This window comes from Nannospalax galili, unplaced genomic scaffold (genome assembly GCF_000622305.1).
Source record: "Nannospalax galili isolate Female #2095 unplaced genomic scaffold, S.galili_v1.0 scaffold2269, whole genome shotgun sequence".
In the NCBI taxonomy this organism is placed as follows: Eukaryota; Metazoa; Chordata; class Mammalia; order Rodentia; family Spalacidae; genus Nannospalax; species Nannospalax galili.
This window is the reverse complement of record NW_008359078.1, coordinates 22101-31983: the sequence shown is the minus strand read 5'-3', so window position 1 is coordinate 31983 and position 9883 is coordinate 22101. Positions and strand designations below refer to the sequence as shown.

The 9883-nt window shown below is 38.4% G+C and overlaps 1 non-coding gene across 1 annotated transcript; it reads right to left on the bottom strand.

Moving 5' to 3' along the window:
- Positions 1-1142: 1142 nt before the first annotated feature.
- Positions 1143-1307, bottom strand: LOC115068342. Its single transcript, XR_003847706.1, has one exon. It is a non-coding gene; the product is annotated as a U1 spliceosomal RNA (small nuclear RNA).
- Positions 1308-9883: the final 8576 nt, after the last annotated feature.

Genomic DNA, 9883 nt, shown 5'->3' with positions numbered 1-9883 from the left:
GGCGCCCTCCCACAGCCTCCCTCCCCCCACTAGAGCCCTTATACTCTGTTATCCCTGCTACTGTCTGCTGTGTTGTCGGCAATCCCACCAGCAGTGAAACAATTTCTGGGAGAAATATAAATCTAAATGAAAACCTTTACTAAAGGCCTAAGAATTCTAGACTTTTAGATAAAGCATAATAGTATTGGCTGAATTGTAAATATCCACATGTCCATTCTACATCTTTTCACTTATGGGTGCTAATTACACGGAGTTCAAATTGGTAGGTCATATTTCAGACTCATTAGTGACTCATAAGCAAACCAGACTTTAGTGTTAATAGTATTTGTTTCTGTGTATGTGATAAAGACTTTTTTATTTTCATTTGTCGGTCTTTCATAATTTTCACAAGAAGTAAGGAATGTCATCATAATTCTGTTAACCTAAGTTTTATCTGTAGTGTAGAGCCAGAGGCCAGGACTGACACAAAACTAATTTTGAAGTGGTCTGAGAGAATAGAAGCAAAAGATTAGAGAAATGTGATCTGAGAAAGGAAGAAAAGCTCCTCAGATGTTTCTTTTCCTTTAGTTTGTTGTTGTTTTAGCACAACAAAGTCATGCGTTTCACCATCGAATCCTCCTGCATACCTTATTTTTGTTGTACATCCTCCTCCCTTCTCCTCCACCAAACCCTTTCCAGGCTTTTTCTGGTCCTCTTCTTTTTCAGCCACCATCTTCTTCTTCTATATCGCATGTATTTTGTTACACACTTTCCCCATCCTCAATGTTCCCTTAGGATCTCCTTTTGCTCCTCTTTGTAGATCCCATGGTTCCTTCTTGATTTGGTTACTTGGCCATCAGAGACTCATTTTCTATAGGCTCTCATGAGAGACACAACAAGGGAAAAATTCAGCCCACAGTAGCAAGCCACATGGCATAGCTCAGGGACACAGTGTTTGGCAGGACAAGAGCCTCCTTCCTCCATCTAATTTCTGCATATCTTTTTCTGTGAATGTCTGTCATAGACTAGCTTTTTATATGATTACAGTTTTAAAATTTTCATTAGCACTTTGTAGAAACTGAGTTTATTATTTCTGAAAAAGATATTCCTAATTATTTCCAGTTACATTTAATTATCTAAGAAATGTCTTTCTTTTTTTTTAGCAGGGGAAACCGTCAACGTAGTCCCCAACAACAACAAATCATTCAGTTGAGTTTCTCACACTTGGGAAAATCTCAGGGGTCAGCACATCCAAAGAGCAATGAGTCATCTGCCACCTGGGAAAATCAACCTTCCTGATCATGATATATCCCTTGCTAGGTAAGTATATCCACTTCATTCCTGGGGACAAGAATAAAGATTTATTAGTGATTATCTCTGAAAACTCTTTGGTTTGGGGTTATAGTTAAAATCTCTTGCGAAAACGCTGTTTAAAAAGTCTAATTGAGTTAGATGCCGGCCTGGTCTATGTAGCGAGTTCCAGGCCAGCTGGAGAAGAGACATAAAAAGGGGAAAAAGTCTTATTTAATTACATTTTCCTGTTGCTCAGGTTCTATAATTCTTTGCTTCTCACACAAGGTTATATTTCTTTGGTCCTCACACTTTCATCAGTTCACTTATTTATGTAAATATTTACTGGCCTTCTCTGTGACAGGCATATTCTAGATAATGTAGATTACAGAGATTGTTCAGGCATAGTCCATGAACTCAGATAACTCATAGGAAAACTGTCCCCCTTTGTTTTCATCTTGCACATTTTCCTAAACCTTAGCAAACTTTTATAAAAAAATTATTTTCATTTTTTTACATATGAATGTATTACCTGCATGTCTGTAAGTACACCTGTGTTGTGCAATGCTTGCAGAGGTCAGAAGGCATAAGATCCCCTGAAGCTGGAGTGATGTCTGTTTTTTTAGTCTCCATGTCGGTATTAGAAACTGAACCTGGGTTCTCTGCAAGAGCAGCCAGTGCTCCTAATCTCTAAACCACCTCTCAAGGCCCCTTAGCAGAGCATTTGACCTAAAATGGCTGTGGTTTTTTTTCTTTTTTGCCAACCACTGGAATGTGTTCTTTTTCAATTACTTAATCTTTAGCATGGTTCTACTTTGGATACTTGTCTTTAAATGGCATAGACACCATTTTATCCTTCTATTTTTTTGTGATCCACCTTTTTCAGTGTTAGTTGTTACTGTGGCAACCAGCTGCAGGGCTCAGGGAAACTCACTTCAACTGTCCCATATATCTCTACTTTCTGACAAGGGACTTGCTGCCTGGTAAAATTCATATTTCACAGAAGATGCTGTTTTTTAAATATTTTATTTATTATTTTTATTTTATGTGTATGAGTGTATTGCCTGAATGTATGTGAGTGCACCCATGTAGTGCAATGCCGCAGAGGTCAGAAGAGGGCGTTAAGGAAGATTTGTAGCCACCATGTGGGTGCTGGGAATCGAACCCGGGTCCTCTGCAAGAGCAGTCAGTGCACTTAACTGCTGAGCCATCTCTCCAGCCCAGAAGATGCTATTTTATAAGGCATGTGTGTCCTGAATGTTGTGTGGGACATACACTAAATTTGTGGTCTATGTACAAATCCAATTTAAATGGGTGCCTTCTATTTTTATTTTTGATTTGGGCAAACTTAATGTGAAAGCTGGCAGTTTGAATAAATATCCAGTAGAAACAACCTGTGATGATTTGAGAAAATAATCCAGTAGATATACTCCCCTTTGTTGTTCCTAAGGGGAATAATTCTTTATATTGTGGTGCTGGGGATCAAACTTCAGGGCCTCATACATGGTAGATGAGCACTGTACTAACTGAGCTACATCCCCAGACACTCAGGTGGATAATTCTATATGAATTCTTAGAGGATTCACCTTTCACACAGGATTAAATAGTGGTTTTCCATGGCTATGTTTTGCCTACCTAGCAAGTGGATTTGGAGAAACATTAGTAATTAGGATTCCAATGTAGGAGGATCAGGAGCTCTGGGCTGAATACTGACTTTGAGGTAGACACCCCTAAAAAGATTTCGATTATTTTGAAATTTTTTATTCAAAATATTCAGATTTTATTTGGAAATAATTTTGAAATCTTTCTTTGTTTCTCCTTTCCCAGTTCTCCCCTGTAGTTCCTTGGGTTCTTAACCTACATACATACTGACATTATCTCTGCTGTGTTTTAGAAGTGCAGACTAAGTGCCTTCTTTTGCATTATTTTACTCAAGTTCAAGGTAGTCTGTGTAGCTGAATTGTGGAGATAGATTGAAATTTGACTGTGACAGAGTACCGTGGTCTCCTGAGGTGCATTTAGTCTTGCATTATTCCTTTTTTTGGCAGTTAAGCATGTATATGTATGTTTTGTGAATGGAAGGAATAGACTTACAGGTGACCTGTAGGATGCAAGTTGAACACACCTACTTTCAGGGTTGCTTCTAGAGTATCCATGTTTTATTTATATTCTGCCAGAGCAACCAACAATATCCTGAGTGAAACAGTGGGAATGAAGAACAACTTTTATTTTAAACCGCTAAGATGGCAGTACTGTTCACAGTGCTGTAGTCTGGCTGTTTAGGTTACTGTAGCAAAAGAAAAATCTAAACAGAAACCAAAACCCACAAATTTTGTAATTTACAAACAACAGAAATTTTGCCCCTCAAAGTTCCCAAAGACTAAGTTTCAGACCAGGCTGCCAACAGATTTCATGTCTAGTGACGGCTCTGTTCTTCTTAGCACTTCATTGCTGCATCCTCAGGTATTGGAGAGGTTAAACCAGACACCAGCTTGTTTGATAAGGTCATTAAAATATCCCATGATTCCTCTGCTGTCATGACACAAATCTCTCTCAGATGCCTCCATTCCCCACATCACTGCACTGGAGACTAAGTTTCACTATATGCATTCTGGGGTAGGAGGCTAGAAGAATTCACACTATTAGTTTAACCTAGCTTATCCTGATTCACACAAAAATCCATATAAGACTATGGGTGCTGATGTAACAAGTTTATATAATATATGGTGTTTAAAGATTGTGTGCTGGGTTTAAGGAAATGGATAGAAGTTGCAGGCTTGATGAGGTGTGTCAAGTGATAAACTTTTAGTTAAACTATGATCTTCAAAAATCTGAAAGACAGATCATGCATATACTAATAGGATGACTTTACGCAAGGATGTCAGAAAATAGAATATTATATACATTGCTACATTTGTCTCATTTTTCAAACTATTAAAGATTTGAGTGTAGGTACGATAATTATCTGGCTTTCAAGCATGCTTGAAAAGGGAATTAAGAGTTAGAAATTGTGAACCTACAACACTGGAAATTTTAGGCAGTGTGAAATAAGATCAAGAAAGTCTGAGCACTAAAAGCCAAATTAGCATCAGTTTTATGTGAACAAAGGAAAAATTTATGACATTTCTTATACCTGTTGTTGAAATATTATAAAACTGTGAAGACATTGTCTCAGCACATGTACCAAATTAAGAGTATAATTCCAATACTCTGTGAGAAACTCTCAATAGGGTAACTCCTAGAATAAAAGATTTCTAAGTGTGTGGTGTGCTTTATTTGGGCAAAATGGCTCAGAATAAAGAGACCAAGGATATTGGTTTCATAGAAGATCGTGTGTTCATTGTAACCAAAATGAAGTTGAAAGAGAGAGAAGCAGATTCCAAAAAAGAAGCATGCATATGGTTATTGTACACAGAGCAAATTGGAGTAAGCTTATTTTTGAGAAATAGAGGGAAAAATACTCTACTGTCAACGTCCCAATGCTAGATGTCTCTGAGACTGTAACTTTCTTTGGATTAGAAGTAGATTGCTAGGGTTTTTTTTTTCTGTCTTTTTGAGACAGGGTCTCTCTGTAGCTCCAGCTGTCCTGGAACTCACTATGTAGAGCAGGCTGGCCTCGAACTCACAGAGATCTGCCTGCCTCCCAAGTGCTGGGATTAAAGGCGTTTGCCACCAAGTCCGGCCCGACTGCTAAGTTTTTAGGAAAGGAAATTTTCGAATGGCAAACTCATTTATGTTGAGAAACGCAATTTAAAAGAAAATTGCAGCATAGACATTGGGAAGTGGGAAGTAGGTAAGAAATCACAACCCAATCTAAGAAACTTTTGGCAGTTGGTTACTTCTGGGAGGGGGAAAAGACCGTGTCTTAAAGGGTTGGGACTTTTGGTGGACGCAGAGAATGGATTCACATAGAAGGGCATTGGAGGACAGAAATCATACTCTATAGGTCATATTATATATACATACATATGCGTGTGTGTATGTATATATACCTATACTGAGGAATTTCATTAAATTGGGCAGGGGTCATTGGGGAAACATGCAGAGAGGGGAGTGGAACGAAATGCCATCAAACTATACTGTATGAAAAAAATCACAAAATTTCAATGAAAAAGCAAGCCTGCTGGATAGTGGAAATGTGTGGTTAGCAAGCAGTGGACAAGGAAGTTACTTTAAAGGAAGAGTAGCCAGGGCCTCTTCTAGGTCTAGGGTGAGACCTCCTTTAAACGTCTGTTGCCAATTTGATTTCACTATTATTGTGACTTCTCAGGGAGTGCTGGATGCATCTCATACTTGGCCCTTTCCGAATGAGAGATTTTAATGCAGTTGTCCTAACAATAACATATTAGCAACATGGAATTCTGATGTAGAGATGATCACATATCATTCTGAAATTTGATCCATTGACTTGAAGCAATGCTTGAATGATAGTTAAAGTTGTCACTCGTGGAGAAGGGGGTAAAATAGTCTGGTATGAGGAAGGAACCAATATCTGCTAACTAGAAGGTTAGATTGCATTCAGTATGTATTATGGTGCACTAAAGTGAACTTCCATTTCTTCTTTGAGCATCGTATCCCCCAGGTTATTTGAACTTATATGAACACATGGCTTCCTTTGGCCAATGACATGTGACCAAACACTTTCAGGGAGGAGAACTGAGTCAGTGCATACTTCACCACATGCTGCATTCTGTCTGCCATGGCAACTTTTGATATCGTGGCTACTCAATAGTGTCAGTTTCTTCCGTTTTGAGTCTTTGAGCTAAGGGTAAGGGAACTCTGAAACAGCCCCCTAGGTGGCCTGTGTGGAACATGTAGCATGAGTGTATAGAAAGAGAACCTATTCTATAGTCTACGAAGACTAAGGAGATTGTGTAGCATAGCTGAGCATATTGTAACTGAAAGTTATGAATAATTACAGAAAGGCTAAAATGTTAAGGTACAGATGGGCAGTGGACACATGAATAGAACATAAAACTTCAGAGAAGAAGTGCCCAGGAAAGGACATGTAACTTGGAATATGTTCTAGATCTAGAACAGATTAAGATAGGCCTAGAATGTGATTTTGGAACTGGGTACTTATCAAAAGAGTTCCTGTTTAACTAGGTCACAACCAGAAGGTTACAATTAGGGAGAAATTACATTTGGGTCATATGTAAATTTCATAAAAGTGTCTAAATTATTGAGTGACTCATATTCACTAGGAGACTAGCATTGTTTCTGCCAGAGTTCACCTGTTAGTCCTCAAACTGGTTCATTTACCTTTCTGCTGATAGGTGCTAGTTCTTAAATGGTACACCCATAAGTCCCATCTACTTAGGGTCCCTAGCTCAAATTTCAAACTCAGGATAAATGCCACCACCATTATCTGGAAACTGTTAGTTAAACTGGTTATTTGCCCACACTCGTGTAAATACTCTGGTGGTAGATTTCACTAGATGTTCACAGTTCACCCTTTCCTTTCTTGTCATCTGCCTCACTTTGACTGGTGAAATGTGGCAAATGTAACTTTTATCCTACTCTGCTAGAGGCTTTAAACGTGCTTCTGTAGCTTAGCCCATACTCTAGTCTTGTCTTCCTGCACTTGAATGAGATGTTTCTTGTAGCTGCTGTTCTATCACAGTTCTATCACACTGGGTCCCAGAATTAGACATCTTGTGGTGACCAGAATAAATCCAGTAGACTCTACCCATCAAGCTACAGCTTACCCACAAATTTATGAGTGAGAAGTGGTTGGTTGTTACCATAAACTAATGTTGATAAGCTTTTCTTTAACCACATCAGAAGTTTAGATTATTTCCATTTAAAAAGAAGAACGGGAAGCACAGAACCATGCATAGACTGTGATAATTTTAAAATCCCACTGAGAAACCGCTGAGTACCTTACTCAAAGCGTAGAAACATTACTTGATTAAACCCAGATCATGCACTCTGGGAGAGCTTTGTCCTTCATTGGTCCTTATGGCTCATAGGTTTTACCCTCTAAGGGGATGTTTCCTGTCGATTGTTTTTCTTAGCCACATCTGAAATGAATGAGTGGCAAAGAAAGACTGCCCACCCCCCGGCTCCTTTATTGGTTACATATATGACCTTTTAAGTACACTTGATCACGGAAGGCCAGGTAATCCAGGATGGTGTTTAGAGTAACTCACAGCAATAGTCTAGGCCTATGAATTAGCAGTTCCATCACCTGCAAATTTAGAAATCTATTTGCATCTAGTTAGATTTGTCATCTACTACTCAAAATCAAAATTTCTTCTAGAGAGTTTTCAGCTATCCCTTATTTATTTTTCTTTTTACTTTATACCTCTCCCAAATTATTCATTTAAAAATGTGGAAAGGCCACTCCCTTAATTTGATCTCCTTTCAGAGTGACTTTGTGAAGGTTTACTGGGTATTTGAGTCTTTACAACCTGCTTGGTAGCCCTCTCTTACCACTGCTGTAATGTGAAAAAATAGCATTTCCAACTCTCAAGACCTCATTTCTGGATTTCCATTTGTACTTTCCTTTTTCCTTAGAAACCAATGCTAATTTTTAGGCCATATTTTTTCCACATAGTATCTTCTTAGACAAAACCAAGAAAACTTTGTCTCCAACACTGTATTACTCACTTTTACCATTATAAAGAAAATAAGCTTAACTCATATATTGGGAGGCACAGAGGCCCGCAGCTGGTAATGATTTTCGTACTGGTATAGTCCAAAAGAGGCTTAAGATGGCTGTGTCTTTTTTTCTGGGCTCTCTCCTTAAAAGGCCATCAGTTTTCAATCATGGGGGCTCCTCCCTGATGAACTCATCCTATTCACTCCTCAAAGGCCTGACTATTAAACAGCATAGTCAACACTTGAGTATGAATCCAGTTCAATATATCTTTGTGGGAAGCACTCAAACCACAGTGCAGGTTTAATGCTTCATTGTCCATCTTCTGTTCATTGTACCACAATCTGTGTAGTTTTTCCATCTGCAGTTGCTGAACTGATGTAGTTGCCAAATGTTTTGCTATTGAATTAAGTAGATCTCTAGCTAGTCTACTTGTTTGTTTCTGCTTTCCATCAGCTTTTCTGACCATTAAAGTGATGCAATATCCTTTTATTTTTGTTGTATGCTTGTCCTACTTCTGGAACCTGTGTCTAGAAAAATTTATGATGATATTGGAGAGCAGTTGTTTAAGAAGGTAATTCCTTATGAGGTTGGAAGTTATTTAGGTCGTGCCTATGGTTACTGTATATGTAGTATGTATTTTACATATGTGTGCATATGTATAATGTATATATCAAGTTTTCTCTATGCTTTTATCCAAGGTCTTATATATTTCAGACTAAAACTGAATCGTGCCTAAAGCTTGTAGTGGTCCTGCCTCAACTTTTTGGGTTCTGAGATTATAGGTGTCCATCGTCTTGCCTATAATTAGAGATTTCTTGATCCTTGTTTGCAGAAACTGATATCCATGAAGTAGGTTTTGATCTCCTCTGATAATTTTCCTTAAAAACTGAGTAATGAATCACTGTGTTGTTTACCTTGTTATTGTGTTCATTAGAGTCAACCAAAGAGATTAAGACTGACCAGAATAGTAGCTGAAAAGTGAAGAATCTACCTCAGCCTCATCAATTCAATCAAACATCATATAGGCAGTAAGTGGAAATACTATCTTGCTTTGTTTCAATGTAAAGAATTTGGATGTCTGTATGAGCACCTTTGGTTAGAAATGCAAACACAATCCGGGTGTGATGGCGCATGCCTTTAATCCCAGCACTTGGGAGGCAGAGGCAGTGGGATGTCTTTGAGGCCAGCCTGGTCTACAGAGTGAGTTCCAGGCCAGCTGGGGCTACAGGGAGACCCTGTCTCAAAAAGGCCAAGAAAAAAAGAAAAAAAAACAAAAAGAAAGAAATGAATACACAGGACCTTGGGGGAAAAGGCTTCCCCACTAATGCCAGAATAGTTCTCAGGATCAATTTCAAGCCCAGTGAAGTACATGATTTTCAAATTAATACTAGGCATATCAATACATTTTCAGGTCAAAGAGACCTGTTAAACACTACTTAATTTTGAAAGCAGAAACAAATAAGACAAATGTGTCATGAAAATGCTTTGTTCCACGACAAATTCTTTTTTCAGTATTCATAAAGAGTAGAAATGGAAGACCTTTTTTTTTTCCGGTAGTAGAACACAGACTCTCAGAATTAGGACCTAATTCAAGGCATTCAGCTGCAAATAAGGAATTCATAATGCACCATAGGAGAAAAATCACTCCAGGTTTGTGTTCCATGGTTTTGGTTTCAAGCACTTTTGTTTAACTATTTTTTTCAGTGCAAAGAACTATATTACATTATGTATACTTGTTATATGCTATTTTACTTAAAGATGATGATCACATGTCTTTTAACCAGAAAACAGAAAGATAAGAATAGAGTGGTGAAGAAAAGGTAGAAGTGGAGGAGGTGGAGCAAGTGGTAGTTCTGGTGTGGTGGTGGTAGTGGATGAGGAGGAAGAGGTGCAGGAGGAGGAAGAAGAATAGGATGAGGAGGAAGAAAGAAGGGAAGGAGTCAGGAAGGGAGAGAGGCAAGAGGTAGATGGGCTCTCAGTTTTCATGATAAAAGGTTTATATTTCTTGTC